This window comes from Castor canadensis, chromosome 11 (assembly GCF_047511655.1).
Source record: "Castor canadensis chromosome 11, mCasCan1.hap1v2, whole genome shotgun sequence".
NCBI lineage: Eukaryota > Metazoa > Chordata > Mammalia > Rodentia > Castoridae > Castor > Castor canadensis.
In genome coordinates, this window is record NC_133396.1 from 139,787,639 (window position 1) to 139,806,569 (window position 18,931).

At 47.8% G+C, this 18,931-nt stretch overlaps 1 protein-coding gene across 2 annotated transcripts in view; it reads left to right on the forward strand.

Annotated features, from left to right (window-relative positions):
* Positions 1–18,931, forward strand: part of Kif26b (kinesin family member 26B) — a 402,766-nt gene that overhangs the window by 172,902 nt on the left and 210,933 nt on the right. The gene's annotated exons all lie outside the window — the stretch shown is intronic.

The window sequence follows — 18,931 nt, forward strand, 5'->3', positions numbered from 1 at the left end:
CGGATCACCTTCCAGCCACGAGCGTTTGGTCGAGTGTTACAGTCAGTCATCAACTCAGATGAAGAGTTTTCTTCTCTCCTCCCTGTTTACCACATTTCGTTTCGATTTTATTCATTTCATTGTATTTGCTTTCTTGGTAAAACTTCAAGTTCCTTCTGGAGAGAAATGAATAACTGAGTGAATGAGTGATTGTGAATGACTGATGAAAGGCACAGAGAGCAACCGGCCATGTTTTGAACATTGTAGATACGAGGTGTGCTTAAAGCAACTGGGAGGTTTTAGGGTGGGTGAGAGAAAGCAAGGAGAACGTGGAAGCGTTCAGAGGTCTGAGGTGCTCTGGTTTGGAGGAGACAGCAGACACCACTTTTCCTGCTCCTGAGACTAGAGCAAGAGTTAGGCTGTCCGTTACTTAGCTGATTCACCCCGGGATATTTTCTTGTGTCCGGCTCTTGGGTGTGGAGGACGTCCTAGTGGAGACCATTCCCTGCTTTTGAATTTCTTATGTTTTGGGGAAACAGTTTCTGGCTGACTTGCAAAGAACTTTCTGACAACCAGAACTGCCCAACAATGGGATTGCTGCCTCGTGAAGTAGGGTCCCAAGGGTGGTGATGACTCAGTCCGCTGAGAGACAGTCCTGCCTCAGAGGGAGAGTGGGGTTGTGGACCTTGCTCTCTGCTCCCATGATTGTCCTTCCCTGGAAGTTTCCATGTTAAAAGAAGGATTAGGTGCTTTCAAAGTAATTGGGATTTCTGGGGTTGACAGAGGCTGGGGGAAAGCAATAAAATGTCTTTACAAACCAGTTCCTCCACTCTGTGACCTGGAGGAGGCCTGGGCAGCAGGGTTCACAGAGCCCTGGGCTATCTCTTTGGGGAGTCTTATCGGCTCTTGCAGCCATGGCAGGGATTACTGCAACCATGGACAGAGACCCCAGAACCTCTCTGTGGGGATGAGGGCAGGAGACAGCACCCCCCACTGATCCTGACACCCAGTGCCCCAGGAAACTCACGCTCTCAGCTGGTGGAGCTGTGGGGTGAGCAGAGGTGAGTCCTTTACCAGAGGTGATGGGTGACCAAGGCTGAAGCCTCCCATCTTCTACTGTGGGAGTCAGGGGGCGAGGACCAGGTATTATCTATCCTGTGCAGTCCTCAAGGACAAGTTTGGCTTAGAGGAACTTTTTTCCAACATTTTTATCTTCTCTCAAGGGAGGTAGAATGTACACATATATACACATTAATGTACATAGATGCAAGCATTTATTTGTTTACTGGAAATAACTTTTAACATACAGAAAGGTTGTGAGACTACACATAGCACAGAGGACACCCGTGTTCCCTGTACCCAGCTAACTCTTAGTTATTTTTCCTGACTCGTCTGAGAGTAAGGAGCACCCCGGGTCCGTCAGCCCTAAATACTGCGGTGAGTTCTTCCTGGGAATGGGATGTTGTCATGTAGTCAGACTACAGTCAACACCACCAGTAACATTGACATTGCCGACCACCCTTATGTAATGTCAGCCATGCTCCATTTTCCTCAACTGATTCAATTAAGTCCTTTGCAGCATTTTCCCTGCAGGAGAGGCCCCCTCTGGGGTCAGATTACACTTAGTCATCTTAACTTTTTTTGAAGATCTTTTAACAATGACATCATTATAGCTGTTGGTCATTTTAGCTTGGGGCGTGTTTCATTTACAGCCATCCCTTCATTTTCTTGAAGGCCGGAGCTGTATTCTCTGGAGTCCAGGCCCACTCCTGTTCTGCAGAAAGTGTTTCCTCCCTGCCTCCCTCTTTTCCTCCCTCCCTCCTTTCTTTCCTTCATGCTGGGGATTGAACCCAGGAACTTGTGTAAACATGACCTATGCTGTGCAACCAAACCATCTCCCTAGTCATAGTTGTCTTGAGACAGGGTCTTGCTATGTAGCCTGGAACCTGTGCTGGTATTACAGACATGCAGCACCATGCCTGACTCCATCCTACGGGAGGTATTTTCGTGTGTGGAGTGGAAGGGATGAGGCTGAAGAGTTTTAGGTGTGCATTTTGTACAGGTTGTCTTCATTTGGTTTAAAATAGACAGAAACATCAAATCCTTTGCCAGCCTTCTCAAACTCCCCTGGGGAGAAAAGATCATTTTGATCTTTTTGAGAGAACACACTTCTGAATCTAGAGGCAGACAGAAATCCCTTACTTTTGCACAGAGCCCTGACCTCAGCATTTGGCAGAGTCAACAGCAGCAAGGCATGAGGTAATTGAGCATCCTGTGCAGGCAGTGTGTGGCTTAGAAGTGGGGTTCAGCAGTTCTGGTCCCCGCCCTCCAGAATGTCATTTAGCCTGCATAACATGCACTACGAAATGTAATAGCACACCAAGGAAGAAATGGACCTGACACTTGGAGGACACGCCACAGGCTTAGAATCATTCAGACCAGTTTTCCAGGGCTGGCATTCACTCACTGGATCTGAATGATTTGCCAATGGTGACTTCAAAAAAAATCACAGCTATAATCCCAACTCTCTGTCCCTTATTTCTCCCTACATCTCCTTGGTTGCAAACTGCCTGTTCTGAATGGCCTCCTCAGTACCTAGGAACCAGACAGACGGTAGAGGAGGGGCCTGAGACACTCTTGAAAATGTCACAGAAATCTGGTGCATAGCTTCTTTGGAAAAAAGTTAGATGTTAAAAAAGACAAAAAAAAGGTTCTCGTTTTCCAAGGGTGCATTTTATATGGAGGGGACTTCAGTGTGGCCTCCTGTGGGAGCCTGGGGGCTCTGAAGGCTGTGGGGGAGTGGTCACTGACAACCCTTTGTAGCCACCTCTGGTCACTGGCTTGACTTTCTTTCCAGAGGTCTTAGGTCTTTCTCCTTTCACCTCTCACCTTACCTTGCTCATTCAGCCATGAGTTACAGACAGCAATAAAGAAATGAGACTTTTAGAATGAGGTAGAACTTTAATAATTTAACCTGGGGGAGGTACACAGAGTATACAACAACACCTGGGGCTGAGGCGGGGCGTAGCTCAGTGGTAGAGCACGTGCCAGGCCTCGGCTCCTTCCCGCCCCTGCTGAGCTATTTTTAATCATGTAAATAGGGAATTTTCTTTCCTTTCCTTTTTTTTTTTTTAACTACTGTGTTTTACTAGACAAGAACTCTGTCACTTGAGCCAGGCCCTAGTCTTTTTTTTTTTTGCTTTTTAGTTACTTTTTGGATAGGGGCTAGCATTTTTATCCAGGGCTGGCTGGCTTCAGACTGAGATCCTCCTACCTATGCCTTCTGTGTAGCTGGGATTACAGGCGTACAGCCACTTGTTTGTTCAGATGGTGGCTTGCTAACTTTTTGCCTGCGTTGGCCTCAGACAGTGATCCTCCCAATCTCTGCCTCCTGAGTAGCTGTGATTACAGGAATGCACCATCACACCTAGTCCGTGAATTTTTTTTTTTCTCCAAAATGATCATTTCCTTGGCTAGTTCAGAATTTTCTAAAGACCGGTGCTATCCAGTTTGGTAGCCACCAGCTCAGCGGGTACTGAGCATTTGAGATGTGGTCACTTGAGCTGAATTGTGCTGTAAATATAAAAAACTACACTAGATCACAAAGACAGTCCACGAAAATGAGTGTGTAAGTTTTCAAACAGTGGTTACATGTTGAATTTTGGATGTGTTGGTTTAAATAAAATGTTACGAAAATTAATTTCACCTCTTTTTTTTTTAAATCTGGCTACTAGAAAGTCCAAACGACATATCGTTGCATTCGTGGCTCTCATTACACTTCAGTTGGAGAACTTGGCTGCAGGGCAAGAAGCTCATTCATCATCCTGAGTATCGTAGAGTGAATTACTGACGGAGGGCGTGATATCCGATGAGCCCACTGTTTTTGGTGTTGGGTTTGGATTTCGTTAAAGCTTCTGTAATCAAACCTGTTGTAAATCTGTCCTAAGGTCTCGGTTGGGAAGAGGATTAAATCTTGTTGTTTGCTTTAAAAAAAAAACTGAAGAAAATCCTGAAGTCATTTTGAACGTGACTTATTTTTTGAAAGCTTTTTATAAAATAGGTTCCATATGTGGGTGGGAGGTCTGATTAATGCAGATGAAGGGGTTGTGAAAATTGCCCAGAAATTTCTGAAGAACCTTTCTGGTCCCACAGAGAGGCATGGCAGGGCGGAGGGGAACTTTGGGGCCCTTACAGCCCGCACATCAGCCACAGGCCCCTGTGTTCACACTTTCCTTCCAATAAACGAAAACACTGGGAAAGATAAAATATTTATTCCTAAGCGTCTATAACTGAATTTATGGCTATAACTTGCGGGGTGTTATTGCCTGTGTGAACCCGTGTAACTGCACATAAAGCATGTTTTTATTAGTTCCTACATAAAATTTTTATGATAACGGTAAACAAAGGAGCAATTTAGTTTAGCTGAGTTTGTTCTTATTACTCCAGCCCCCAACAGATAAACCACAGTGCACACAACCCCAGTCCCAGAGAAGAGGGGCGGGTCTCACAGGGTGGGGGCTCCTGGCAGGGGGCTGGGAAGGTTGGGGGCCCAGAGCCCCCCAGGGACGCAGAGGGCAAGGCTGGTGAGGCCAACATTAGCCTTTCCAGGCTGCTATGGGCAGCTCCACTCCCCCTGGGTGACTGTGGAGTATTCAAACTTTGTCTCTATTGAAAGGACTCCCACTTACTGTATTTCACCTGGAGAGCTGCAGAGAAAGAGGTTCAAGTGGCTTATTGTGGTCACCTCCCACTCTGGGAATTACACAAAGCTCACACAGAACAAAGTCCCTTTAGATGAGGTGGCTTCATCCAAGTCACTCCTACGCTTGGTGCTGGGGGCTCGCAGGGTGGAGGGTCCCCGCCTGCCACTCCTCCAGCTGCTTTTTATGTCTGACCCTCCAATGTGGCAAAGGATCCCCGTGGTGACCTGGATTGGAGGGACATTTCCCTGGGATCTGAGGATAAAGCATCTTTCGTAAATAGTGCCTTTTCCTTCCCGGTGTCTGCTCACAAATTGGTAGTCCATAATGTTGAGCGAGCGGGATTCCTGGGCCAGCGCCCAGGGACAGGACTTGACGTGTGCAGATGTATCCGGAGGACAGCAGCAAGGAGTGTTTTAAGCTGCAAGAGCCTTGAAAAGGAAAGACACAGGGTTATCACAGACACACAACACCGAGAGCTGTCCCAGTCAGCCGTGTACTGGGGCAGGCCATCTGAGGCACCAAGGAACACAGGACTCTGTGACTAGACGGCTGAGCTGGCTTTACTTCTAGATATGAGACATTTTGACCACATCTCCCCCTCCCCGCAGGCCTGCGCTAGAGTCACTGTCCACAGCTGGCCACTCGCTCTGTTCTTAGAGGTCTTGAGGAAAGAGTTCCCATTGCCTGCGGCCACTTTGGAGCTGCATTCCTTGTAGGACTAACCTGATGTGAGGTTATTCTCCATGCTTCCTCAGCAGCCTGTTTCCTGGTTCTCAAACGGGCTATGTAAGTTATTTCTTAGCGATCTTCCCCCGAGAGGGGTAGGCTCTATTCTTTCTGGAGATGCTGCTTCAGCCTGCTTCCTGCTGGAAGGCAATGTGTGTGTTGTGTACACGTATGTGCACAGGGGAGTGTGTTTTTCACCCTGGCCTCATCCCAGGCTCTTAAAAAATGAAAACAAATCTTAAGCTAAGTACAAAAAAGTGCACATGCTTCACTCTTGAGCCGGTGCTCTGTGATTCTGCTGGTGGTGAGCGCTGTAGAACGAGTAGGGCTACTGCAGTAGAAATGCAAACAGCACAGCTTCCAGTGCTTATGCAGGAGACTGTTGCCCCAAAAGACAAGACTCACTTCTTGCCCTGAGGAACTGACCTTCCAAAATGGAGACTCCGCTGCCCACGCTGATGAGGGGTGACGAGGGGCTCGTGTTCTCCATCTGTACTGGAAATTGCAGTGTTGGGCGTGGGCTTCTTTCAAAGATGACCTGGTTGATTGATTCCAAACCCTGGATCTGAGATCGGGGTCTGCTTGCCGGATGGCTTGCCTGTATAGAAGCTCTGCAGACTCGGGGAGGCACTGTTTGTGCAGGTTGGGGGGCAAAGATGACATGCGTAGTTGAGATGTTGTTGCTTTCTTGCAAAAGGTTGTAAGAGTATAGCTCCATTTGGGGGAGTTGCAGCGAGACTGAGTTTTTAATGCAGCTTATAGTCTTTCAACTCAGGATTAGATGAATAGCTTTTCAAGTGTGTATGAAAGGCAAGAATCCCAAAAGATCACCTCTGTTCTAAACACCGGGCTCCAGGGACTCAAGGTTTGTAACAGAAGGGCAGATGTGGAAGCGATGAACTGGCAGGCCCAGATCTGCTGGAGAACAAAGGGCCTGGCTGGGATCCCGAGGTGCGGGGGATGCCGAACCTTCTGGCTCTGGTTTGTTAGCGATGGGAGTCGAGTTAGACACACAATAAGTGAGCTGGCATTGGCTTTGCGAGGCCTGACCCATATTAGGAAGTTCCAACCAGTAGAAAGCACACTGAGCTTTGGGGAATGCCACAGCACGCACAACAGGACTGAGAAAGCCACTCTTAAATGAACAGAGGAGAAATTTGAGCAGAACTGCCCAGTGTAGAAATCAGGACACTGGACGGAATGTTCAGCCACAAGAGAAAAAAAGCAGAATATTTATTTAGTGGAGATGTGATGAGATTATACAATTCTTTGGTGTCACCTCGCACAGAAAATCTTTTGTCTCTTTGCTAATTATGCAAAAGGCATGGGTGCTGAGAAAATTGTACAGAAATCTGACAAAGTCAAAAAAATTAACTCTGGGATTTTGTTTTACAACTCATGAGGTCCTGGATTTCAAAATGTTCAAATATATGCTCATATTTTTGAATATTAAAATGTTTTTAAATTTGAGAATTCAGAGTTAAGAAAGTATTTAGAAAATACCCAAGCATTACTAAACTTCTAAAGCATTCTTTTTTTAAGCAGACTTAACATTTTTCTTAGTGAAATATCAAGTGAAAAACACGCACACATAAAGAAATATATTTACCAATAACCCAGGTACTGGGTGAGCCAATATCGGAAATGATCAGTTGCAAAATGTCATGTGTCTGGTGACGAGGCTGGGATGGGTCCAGAAGAGGATAATTGCCCCAGATTCCCTCAGGAAGCTATCTGATGAGCTGTCCTCTGAATTCTGAATGTGTCGGAGTGCTGTGAAAGTTTAAATTCCCTGCGTCAGAGGAAATGACCCTGCGCCCGGACCAACTCCAGACTCCTCAGGGAGATTGGTCAGCTCGCTCAGTGCAGGTTTGCAGTAAGAGGGTGAAAGCATTTGTTTTGATTCTGAAGCCATTTTGATGGAGTCTCTGCCTGATGTTCCTTATGCTCCATCTCTGATTTTGGAGTTGCAGAGTGGTTCGGGAATCTCATTAAGGTCCCACAGCTGAGTGGCCGTGGCACAAACTAGACGAGTGATTTTGGATCACTCACCTCACCATCCTCGCCCTCGCTGTCTTCGTGTTTACACCTGAAAGTTGGCCTAGAATATGTCTAAGGTCTTTTCCAGCTCCAATTTTTTTTTCTGGATGGTGTAGGATTTGACATTTCTGCAGTTAGTAAACAGAAGATTCGAGACAAAGTCAAACCTGAAGTCACGTGAGGGGACATGCAGGTGTATGACCGTGGGAAGCCACTGACAAGCAGCTGGGTGGGTTAGGATGGTGATGGAGGACGTTTTGTTCTTGTCATTCGTGTGTTTGTAGGGTTTTTGCATCAAGGCCATTCAAATGTGAATTAGGGGCATGTGTCATAGATGTAATAAGAGTATTTCTACATGTGAGCATGATTTTTGGAAACACCAGGCACACTTAGCTGTGTCATCTCATTTCACCCCACATGTAGGAGCTGCCCTTGCTGGGAAACTGGAGCCAGGAGAGGAGAAATGAGTTGTCCCCAGCCACCTGTATTGTTCCAACCCAGCCAGGCCCAGGAGTAGCTCTTACTCACTGAGACCCGCTGCCTGACACACCTGTTGCCAGGTATTGGGATGACAGTGCTAATTCAGTTTGGCCTGGCCTGTCTCCACTTTGTGCATCCTTCCTTCATGACCATGATGTAGGTTGACCAGGACACAGAAGGGTAAGTTGTGCAATCTAGAGCCAGCTCCAGTGCTGCCAGTGTCCTTCAATGACTTCAAAGAAGGAAAAGCACTTTCTCTGGCTGATCTGAGCCTTCTAGACCTGTGCTCCTGGTTCCTGGTGTCTGGGCCCAGCACCTGCAGACCTGTGTCTCCTTTCTCCTATTCCCAGCATCCTGAGGGGTATGCGTGTGTTTACACAGGTGTGGGCTACACACATGCCTGTCATTGTGGTTTGATGCTCGACATAGTTTCCTGGCTTTTGCATTCAACTCTCTGGCCATTCTGCCGAGCTTGGTGGGCCTCTTACAACAACAGATCCCTCGTGACTTTTTTTTTTTTGCATGAGAATGCAGGAAAATATGAGGAAGTGGGATGCCTACAAGGAATGCACCTTTAAATTCCAGGCTCCAATGCACTGCTGGTTTCATTGCAAGTTTTCCAAGCCTTAGCCAAGGTTCTGATGCATAATGGCAACACAGACCCTGGGAAGGGATGACTTCTTAGAGATGCATCATGGTGACCTCTTCAAACAAGCAAACAAAAAAAGCACAGCCAATTCAACTTAGATGGAAAAGGCCATGGTCTGTATTAGAATTAAATGCTGCATTGGTCCCTGCTAATCTAATGTGCAGTCTCTTAATCACATTGTGTTTACCCTTGGCTGCACAATTATTAAACAGTGCCATTCTGCAAGAGTTACTTAAAGCAAGCTTCTGAATCCAGACGCTTGAACTCTTTTCTTCAAAGATTGGGACTATTTTTTAAATGGAAGAGGGAAAGAGGACGGCTCAATCTTGTGAAATGGACCTTTAGATTGCTCATTTTGTACACCTTCTAGTTCCTCGGGGCTCTGAGTGTAGCTGAAACTTATGTCTGGTGGAAGGAAAAACTGGGCATGGTGATAGGATTTCAGTCTCTGGGCTTGGTTCCTCCACTCCTGGAAACCATGTTGCTATGATCCCTTGTGCCGTATTCCGGAGAATTCCTGCTCACCAGCTGCGCTTTACACAGGCTGGCCAACGTGATAGGGAGAAACGGTGCCTGTCTTCCCTATCCTTTTTCTATCCTTTTATGTAAATCTCTTTCTTTGTTTTTCTATTTCTTGCTCTTTCTCCTGATTCTTTCTCTTTTGTGCCTTTGTCCTGTTTCCTTGTCCTTCTTTACTGGTCTTATCACTATATTGAATTAAGTATATGCTGACATACCTTATTTTTATCAAAGAAAGCTTTTTGTACACTAGTCATCATTTTAAAAACGTGAAGATAACTTTTTACCCCTTAAAAAAAAAACAACCAAGTGCCAGCCACCCCAACCCAAGTACATTCATTTTTGTTTGCATGCATTTGTTAATTGATGTACTAACTACTGCATGTATTAGAGACCTTGTCTATGTAGACAATACTGAGAACAGACACAGCGCCTGTCCTCACAGCACTTACCCTCTCGTTAGGTGGGGGGAGTTGCGGGGGTTGTAGCTCAGCGGTAGAATATGAGTAAGGCCCTGAATTTGATCTCCAGCACCAAAAAACAGAGACAAACAACATCAAAACAGATGCTGTGGTCTCGCAAGGACAGGTTTGGGGAAGTATAGGGGGTGTGGTCCTGGTCCTTCAGTGGGGAAGGGTGCTTGGGACATGCTGCCTGGGCTCTGGCTCTCAGCCGACTCTTTGGGGACAAGAACAACGGTGACCTTCCCCCAATATAAGAGCCACCCAGGGTGATCTGGAACATGAAGAAAGAGATGAATTGTTCCAGGTCGTGGGAGCTGCCCAAGGAACAGCTGTGGCCCAACCCTGATGTCAGAGCTCGGTGACTAGGGCCACGACTTCATCTTGACTGTTCAGTCTGAGTTTGGTTAGCTGCAAATTGAAAGTGAAGTCAATTACACGGGGACTCAGCCCATTGGGCTTTATTTTCATTTGATCATAAAAGTCACAAAACACTGGCTGGAGAGAGCCTTTTCTGCATATAGAGGCATTCATTCAAACAGGTCTTTATCTGTTTTCTCTATCAACTCATTGGCTGTAGCCAGCTTCTGCAGGGGTGCCGTAGAGAGCTGTACACTCCTTGCATCATATAAAAGTGGACATGATTCCCAAACAGAAATTCAGGGATGGAATGAAACCAAGCCCAGTGGCCCCAGGGCCCTTCCATGCTGCAGCGTTGACGCTCTGTCTGAGTTACAGGGGCGCTGACTTCATAGGATGCAACAAAGCACTGCGCCTGGGACATGTCCTAATGGTCAGGACTGTGATGGTGACCCGAGGCCTCCCGAGGCTAATCTTATCATGTCACTGGACTCCTTGTTTTATTATGTGACATTGAATATGTCACTAAGCCACCCTGCAAACACATCTTTAAGGGTTCTGGTGACCAAAGTGCTGTGAACTCAATATGTAGACCTTCTCCATACTTGAAGGGGAGACTTCATCCTTTGTTACAAGTCATTCTTTAAAAGACATATTTGAACTCTGCCTTAAGCTGCACATGTTGTAAGTGTGGGTTTTTTCCCGAAGCAGGCAGGTGGTCCTGCCCTTTCACCTTCCAGCAACACAAAGAATAGAAGAAAACAGTCACCAGGTGCTGCGGGGCCAGATTTAAGCCCTGATAAAGGGTATCATGATGTGAGCAGTGTCTTCTGTTTGCCAGTCTCATCACACAGGGCAGCCAGGGGATGAAGCTTCGACCATAAATTAAGGGTGAGGAAAAGGAAGCCCGTGCATCACCAGTTGTGGAATTCTCTTTTGCAGGAGGTCACTGAGTCAAATGCTGTGGATGGATAATTTTATGGCCGCTAATAAAATTTATAGCCAAAGCAAGCTAAGATAATAAGGGTAATCAAATGCCCAGCCCTGGGAAGTAAGGATCCTATCATGGCCTGGCGGGGCCGGTGGGGGAGGCCTGCTCGGCACAGGGGAGCTTATCTGTGAAACTCAAGGCCAGCCTGTCTCAGAGGTGACTGTGTGCTTGGGGGCCACAGGGATGGGGTCAGGTCTCGGGCAAGCTTGAGTTTAGGTGGCAAGTACTGGTGTTCCCAGGATAGCATCCAAGAACGCTGGGAAGGGGAATTGCAGTATTAGATGCTTTAAAAGTAAATGCTAAGAAGGGGTCTCAAATTCTGGAATCTGACAGGACAGAACGTTCCCCGCTGTTCTCGTGTGACTCAGCAGTCGTGAGGAGGACATGGGTGTTATGTTCCTTATTCAAGAGCTGAGTATATGTGTGCTGTCCTCTGCGGAGGGCTCGGACCACCCGTCTCCTGCAGGCCTCAGGTGTAGGCTAGATGGGTCTTGTCACTTTGCCATTATGACAATCCCACAATACATATGACATGTGCAGAGACACATAAGATCCACTGAAGGACAGAAACTCAGGTTGTTGGCCTCTTCTCTGACTCTGGACCCCCACTGATCTTGTCTTCTCCTCTCTAAGTGGCAGAGCAGGCAGGGAAGCCTGTGACAAGCTGAACGGCATTAACTCCTTAGTGCTGTGGGGGTTTTATTGTAAGAAATGAGCCTAAAACCTACTGTCTTAACCCTTTCAAGTCTAAGTTCAGTTGTATTATGTACATTGTCCATGTTGTATAACCATCACCACCGCCTAGCTCCATCACTTTTCATCCTAAAGGGAAACTCTGCACCCACCACACCCTAAACTCCCCGGCCCCCTCCCCAGTCCCTGGCAGCCTCACTCTACTTTCTGTCTCTATGATAGAAAACGATTGTAGATGATTCAGAGAAGTGGAACCGTGCAGTATTTGTTCTTGTCTGTTTTGTCACAGGAAGTCTCTTTTGATGAGAGAGAAGAAAATACATTTTATTGCTCTAGTTTCTATTTTATTCAGCAAAAAGAACCCAGCAATAGTTAACTTGCTACCACGTCTGCTGAGACCCCTAAACAAAACCTGTCTTGCTGGCGTCAGTGGGACCTCCATTTAAGTCCCGCTGAGGATGGACCTGGCCACAGCAGGCCTGGCCCACCTTAGGAACACATTCCTGTGGTCCTGGGTAACCTGGTTTCCGGGTGGAGGGACAGGCAGGGTGAGATCAGAGTCTTACTGGGACCCAGGTTACCTCAGGGGCAGAGGGCATGGGAGAAAAAGAGCTGTGTGGAGCAGTGAGTGAGGACTGAGCGCCGCTGCTGACAGACACACACTGGGCAAGAGGGAATGCCCCACTAGGAAGATGAAATCCACACAGCTCCAAAACATTTCAGTCCTGGAGGGGTGGCACTGAAGCCCAGCCAGGTACCTGTGACTGTGATAGCAAGCAGCCTCCCTGGCCCTTCCTCCACAAGGAAGAGCGGTGGCTACAGAGCAGTGGCTGCTTCTAGGGAGAGTTGGGACAGAGATGCGATGCATCCCACGGGAAGACAAGACTCAGATGTAGACCAGAAGGCAGGAAGAGTTTTCCATCTCCCTGGGAGCTTGCGGGGTCCTGGGTGGCCTCACTGTGGCTCCTGGAGAGGAGGCTTTTCTGTCCACAAGGCCAGCTTCCTGGTACACACCTGTTGGCCACAGAACTGCTAGATGCTGTCACTTTGCTGGGAGACTGACTGACTTCCTAGTTTACATTTCACATCTGCTTGTTTAATCGAAGTGGATTTGGTGTCCAATCCCCCCAGATGGTGAGAACTATCAGTATAGATGTGACTTCAGACCACACCGCAGGTTAAACACGAACTGCCGCTGACCTTTGTTAATGCTGCTCAGAAAGATTTGTTGAGCACCCACTGTTTACAAAGCCATAAAAGCATGAAGTTGCAGCGTAGGTAACAAATAACAAAGACATTGTCCCAAGATGGTGAGCTATGAATTGGGCGGAGAAAACGTGGTTAGATGCTGCTCTCTGGGGGTGCCGGAATCGTGTCACTAGAGTAGCTGATTAAAGACAGAGTCCCAGCAGATGGTCCTCCGCGGATGTATCTGTGCGGGAACTGGATGCCATCTGGATTCCGTGCTATCACCGTGCCCTGCCCAAGGTCAATGATGCCATTTAAGATGCACCCCATGGGGACAGTCACCAGCAGCACTCAGAGCCACTACTGTGGTGGACAAGTTAAAGGTCCGTGGTTTACAGACCGCAGTGCACATTGTGGAAGCCTCCTTAGCAGGAACCAAGCATCTGTTGTTCTGATTCGGAGTCAAGACCATAACCAAATTTAAGATTCACTGTTCCTTCAGGGACAAGCTCTGAGCTCTTCATACTGAGGTACCAGTGCCAAAATCTGAGTGTGCTTTCAGGACAGATCTCACCTGTAGACAGAGAGAGGGAAGCACTTTTCTTTGCAGCCTGCGACACGTGAGGGTACTGCAGCGCTCTCACCTATACGGAGACCCCCTGTGTGTGCAAATTCACGCACGTGTTGGCACCTGTGCACACATGTGGACACCCTCTCCCTGCAGCCTCGCTGCTTCCTTTACTGCCACCCCGATTTCATTAACTCCATCCCCTGTCACTCCCAAGGGATACCATTGGTGTTTTGAAAGTGACAGATACCATTAAATAGTGCAATGGACTCTGGACCCCCCCATCGAGTTTTCAGCTGCTGCTTTTAGACTGACAATAACACACCCAGATAATAAGTCTTTTCTACCAGATTGTAGGTTTTTCAAATATATTGGATGGATATTTTGAGGTTTTGAAATCTGAGTTCTCTCCGAATCTTCTGCAACATTGTGGGGCAAGAAATAAATTCAGACTCGTCTGTGAAGCAGAGGTAAACCATTGTCATTTGCCTGAGGGCAGAGGAGACAGGAAGGAAGTTGACTGAAGAGCAGAATGCTGGATGAGCCCACCCTGGAGTAGCACCAAGGTGGGGTACAGTCTTGGCTCCTCCACCTGCTTTCCCTTGGGAAATAACAATTTCTCTGGCCCTCAGTGTCCTTCTTGGTGAAGTTGTTACTCTGTCTTAGAACCTAGATTCTGCAGGTGTCCATCTTCAGGACTGCTGCCAGGGTTCTGTGGCATCCACGATAGCCCAATCGTCAGCCCTAACTTGTGTGCTCCCACCTGGCCTGGAAGCCAGTGCTGGGGTGTGGGAGTAGCAGGGGACGATCAGGGCTCTCAGGGCACGTTCTTTAGGGTTAAGTGGCCATGGCATTCCTGCAGTTTCACACACAGAACAGAGCCTTGATTATAGCTAGTAGCAAAAGCTGTTCCCCCCTCCCCCCTCCCACAGGCACAGGCCTTTGAAGCATGGGAGGTCCTGTTGCTGGGAGGAAAGACCAGTGCCTGCCATCAAACTCAGGGCCAAGAGAAGAATGGGGGCTGTTGAGTAGGAGGCCTGTTAGCTAGCATGGAGTAAAAAGGCCTCAAGTTCCCCAGGGAACACATGGAGTGCCACGTCTGAGAGCCAGCTCCCCAGGGGCACAGGGGACAGAGAGTCTTGGTGAGGGCCAGACTGTGTGTGAGAGAAAGACAGCCAGTGGGTCAGTGTCTGTCTCCTTTAGAACCATGTCAAAATGGACCTGGCTTCAACAGCTGGGCAGGCCCAGCCTGCACTGCTCACCACACAAGTGGGTGGACATGGACCCTTTTCTCAATCCTCTGGGGTCCTTTTCCACCTAAACATTTGGCCAGAATCACAGATAATAGTTCTATGCAGGCATGCACACACACACACACACACACACACACACACCCCTATTTTGAGACGGAGAGAACATGTCCCAGGCTGGCTCCAAGTTTCTCTAGTTTTTTTCCCAAATCTCATGAGGTCAGAGACTAAGCCAAGTTTCACTTTCTATACTGCCTAGCACTATCTTGTCCTCAGCTGATCCAGTGATGGAGGGCAGATGGTGATGGTAGGAGAATTGAGTCATGGGCCTGTGTTTCCTTCCATCTGGCTGAATGGCCTTGACAAATTTCCTGTCTCTTTGGCATCTGTTTTCTAGCCTGCAAAATGGGGGTAGTGGCCACATGTCAGTGTAACTGGATGTTGATGTGTCCACTGAGCCTTGGGGGAAGAACCTGTCAGCAGTGGAGGGGTATCAGACATGAGGGCACCCTTCTTCCTGTTACTGACATGCCGTGGTCAGAGACACAGGCCTTCAGGCCTCTCCACTCAACAGTTCTAGGACAATTCCAAGACTCCCTGTCACAGGGTCAGAAAGCCACACAGGAACTTGGACTGGAGCCGTTCTTGACTCCTGGAATGATTTGGTTGCCACCCAGGGTGCTGTCGCAGGGGTGGCTTGTAGGTGTGAGGAACGGTAGGCTCCTGGTGACAAGGGTGACACTGCCTGTGTTGGAAGTTACCCATCAGAAGCTGGCACCCTGCAGCGTTCGTCCCAGCACACTGTGAAGGATGATACCTTAGCTGACAAGCAGGCTGGCTCAGAGTCATCTGGAGCCCATAGGACTTCAGCTGTCCGGTGACAGCAGCTCTAGTCACTTCTACCTTCAGCCAGCGTGGCTTCTCTGGTCTTCAGAATGAGCAAGCTACAGGTCACAGTCCCTGCCTGCAGCCAGGTACCTACAGACTGTCTCTGTACCAGACAGGGGCTGCTGAGGAACTAGACAGGCTTGCAGGAGAAAAAGAGGGAAATGCTGAAGACACTGAAGACACCAAGTGCACATGTGTCCCATCACAGGGCGTGGCACGTTCTAACATCCAGTACATAGAGTTCATAGAGTGAATGAATGAACTGCTGAACCAGAGGACTGAAAAGAAGGGTGGAGGGGCAGCTCGGTGGTGAGTGCATGTCTAGCATGTGTAAAGCTCTAAGCTCATCCCAGCATAGCAAAAACAATAAATAAATGAAAAGAAGTAGAACTTGATCCCCAGATTGTCACATATGGAGCCCAAACACTGCACTTTGGCGGTGATGGAGTTGGGGGAAAATATTGTCATATTCTAAAAGTCCAACGAAATAGTGGTGCTGGGGATTCTGGGAAATGCTGTCTCTGGCCCAGTAAAACAATGAAACTTTGAAAAGAAATAAGCCTTCTTCTCTAAACTACTTAAGAGAGGGTGTAACCAGATCAACGTGAGAAGTAAGAAGTGACAACAGTTTGAATTTATGCCACGATCGTGATTTGTGTCTTTTTTTTTTTGGTGGTGGTGCTGGGGTTTGAACTCAGGGATTTGTGCTTGCAAATCAGGTGCTCTACTGCTTGAGCCACTCCTCCAGCCATTTTGCTCTGGTTCTTTTGGAGATGGGGTCTTGCCTTTTGCCCAGGCCGTCTGGACATTGTTCTTCCTATTTTACACTTCACTGGGATGACAGGTGCACACCCCACCCTCAGGTATTGCCTAAGATGGGGTCTCATGAACTTTTTGTTCAGACTGGCCTCAAACCACCATCCTCCCAATCTCAGGTTTGCAGGTAACTAGGATTACTGTTTCGTAATGCCAGGAGCTCTGTTGACCTCAGAATATGGCCCTAGGCTGCTATGGTGTGAAGTAGGATAAAATGACGTCCCATTAGAGGCAAAGTATAGACCAAGGCACGGAAAAGGAGAAGCAAATGCATGGCAAAGGCCCTGTGGCAGGACGAGCAAGAGGTTTACTTAAGCGCCTTGGGGAAGGTCATAGCCCTGGGTTTTGGAGCAGGAGGAGAAGGTAAATTAAAGTGCTATGACCAAAATGTTGTGTGTTATCTCTGAAAGTCTGTGTTTCCTGATAAGGATACAAACAGGAACATGAACTCTTGGGTGAGGAGGGGAGGGTTACAAGAGCTCGCACCAGGGATGCCCTCCCGGGCACATTGACTGTCTCCCAGAGAGGAGCCACTGGGTCGTGTCTGGGGACTGGAAGACGCACCCCCCAGAGGTCCTGTTTCCTTTTCTGTTTCATTTTATGTTTGGCTTCTTTTGGAAAATGTCTTCTAAGATAATGAAAATGCTAGCATTTGTTAGCGATGGTTGTGGACACTCGCATGTGTGTTTTATTATTTGATTTTTTCCTACATATTTAATTGGAAAGCGTTGTGGCAGTTAGAAGGAGGGAGGAGAGATGAGTGGAAGGCAGAGCAGCTGTAACCTGTCATGAGTAAACCATGCCGGGGGAGTCCGTAGCGCGATGACCTTGGGGGTCCACTGTGGCTCTAAGTCTGTGACTGTAACCCCTGAAAGCAATTGAATAATTCTGCTCACAGCTGGAGATCCGGTCCTGCTTGGCACAAGGTGGCCAGTAGCTCTCTTTTACTGAAGCCCAACATAGAAATTCATTTTCATTTGCTGGTAGAATTTCCAAAAGGAAAATCACAGGTTGCTCACATCCATTGAGCGCCACACTCAGGGGCTGGAACCTCTCTGAAACTGTGCCCTTGTGTGCCATGACTTGCATACACTACTCATGTCTCAGCGGGTCCATTCTGGGTTTGCCTCTGCGAGGACCATTGATGTACACTGAGACCCAAGGGTCCTATCCTCTTCCCTCAAGCTTTGGATTAGAAACACAGCAATGGTCTGGGGTGTGACTCAGTGGCGAATGCTTGCCTAGCATGGGCAAGGCCTGGGTTCCAACCCAGGACTGTCAAAGAAAGAAAAAAAGAAGGAAACAGTACTGAAAAGGCAGCTACACCAACAGAAGACAGGATGGGGACCGTCTTAAGAGACTCATGTAACACATACACAAGGCGTCCTGCATGCCTGATGGCTTCCTATGCTGACTTACTGACTGTTGTCAAATGTCCCTGGTGTCATAATCAATGTGCTTTTTGATGAAAATAGAAGTGCTATGAGTTTGAGAGTTTGCTTTAGTCCCTGGGCGTGGTCCCCAGGGGCATCATGGATCACCTGGGGCAGTGGGATGGCATAACCATCTCCTTCCCGCTCCTTTGGGCTCCTCCTTCATCTGGGACAGTGGCAGCTGGTGGAGGACCCTCACCCACCACAGCAGAGAAGTCCAGGAAGAGATGCGATCCTCTGCAGACAGCGCCCTGGCTGAGTGTCCTCTGGGCCACCGGCCGCCTTTGCTGCCTCCCTCCCCAGTTTCTGTGACTTGGGTCAAGTTTCCTCCCAATGCATTGAATGAATGAGAATAAGAGGGTGTGCAATTTGGCAGAGTTTCAGCGGAATAACGCTAAGGCTTTCCAAGTTAGAGCAGGAATTTCAGCAAAGTTTTAAGTAAGTCAATGATGCCCAGAGTAAATGACTGATCTGCTAATAATGGAAAGTACAAATGTTTTTCTGGTCCGAGGTTAACACACGGGGTTCCCACACTGGCCTGTGGCCCTCACAGTTACAAGGGGACAGCTGTTCTCGGTCCTTGCTCTATTGCTCTTGTGTTTTCTAACCAACTGGAAGCAATTTTCACTTAGCATTTAAGGCTTGGAGTAGGCTAAAGACTTATTTTTTGGAACTACAGTATCCTCTGCCCCACCTGATACTTTGGTATTTTCCTCTTTTGCAAGTGTGAGGTTTTAAGGTAACAGGTTTTCCAAGATGTGCACTTAGAATTTGCTCCATAATTACCACATTTTCCGTAAGAGTAGCACTTTCCAAAAGCATGTTTCCACATGGATCCTCGTTTGGTCCAGGAGCGGGGGTCTTCGTGTAAATGGTGGTGGTGTACTGGAGTGTGCACCTGGTACAAAGGCATTTGGTCACTGCTTATCTTAATGGACCAGAAGGGAAATGAGGTCTGTTGGAGTGATCTACACCCTCCATGAAAACCACTGGTAATTTACGGTAGCCGCATTTATTTTTATTTGCTTCTTTAATTCACCTGTATTGCAGGAATACTATGTGGCTTAACTCCTCCTTTATCGGCAGGCTTGCCTCTCCATCAGTCAGGCCGAACCTTTGCACTCTCCTGCTTGAGAGCGTTCCAGGCCACTCCTGGCAAGAAGCCAGCATTAGTTCATGTTACCCCT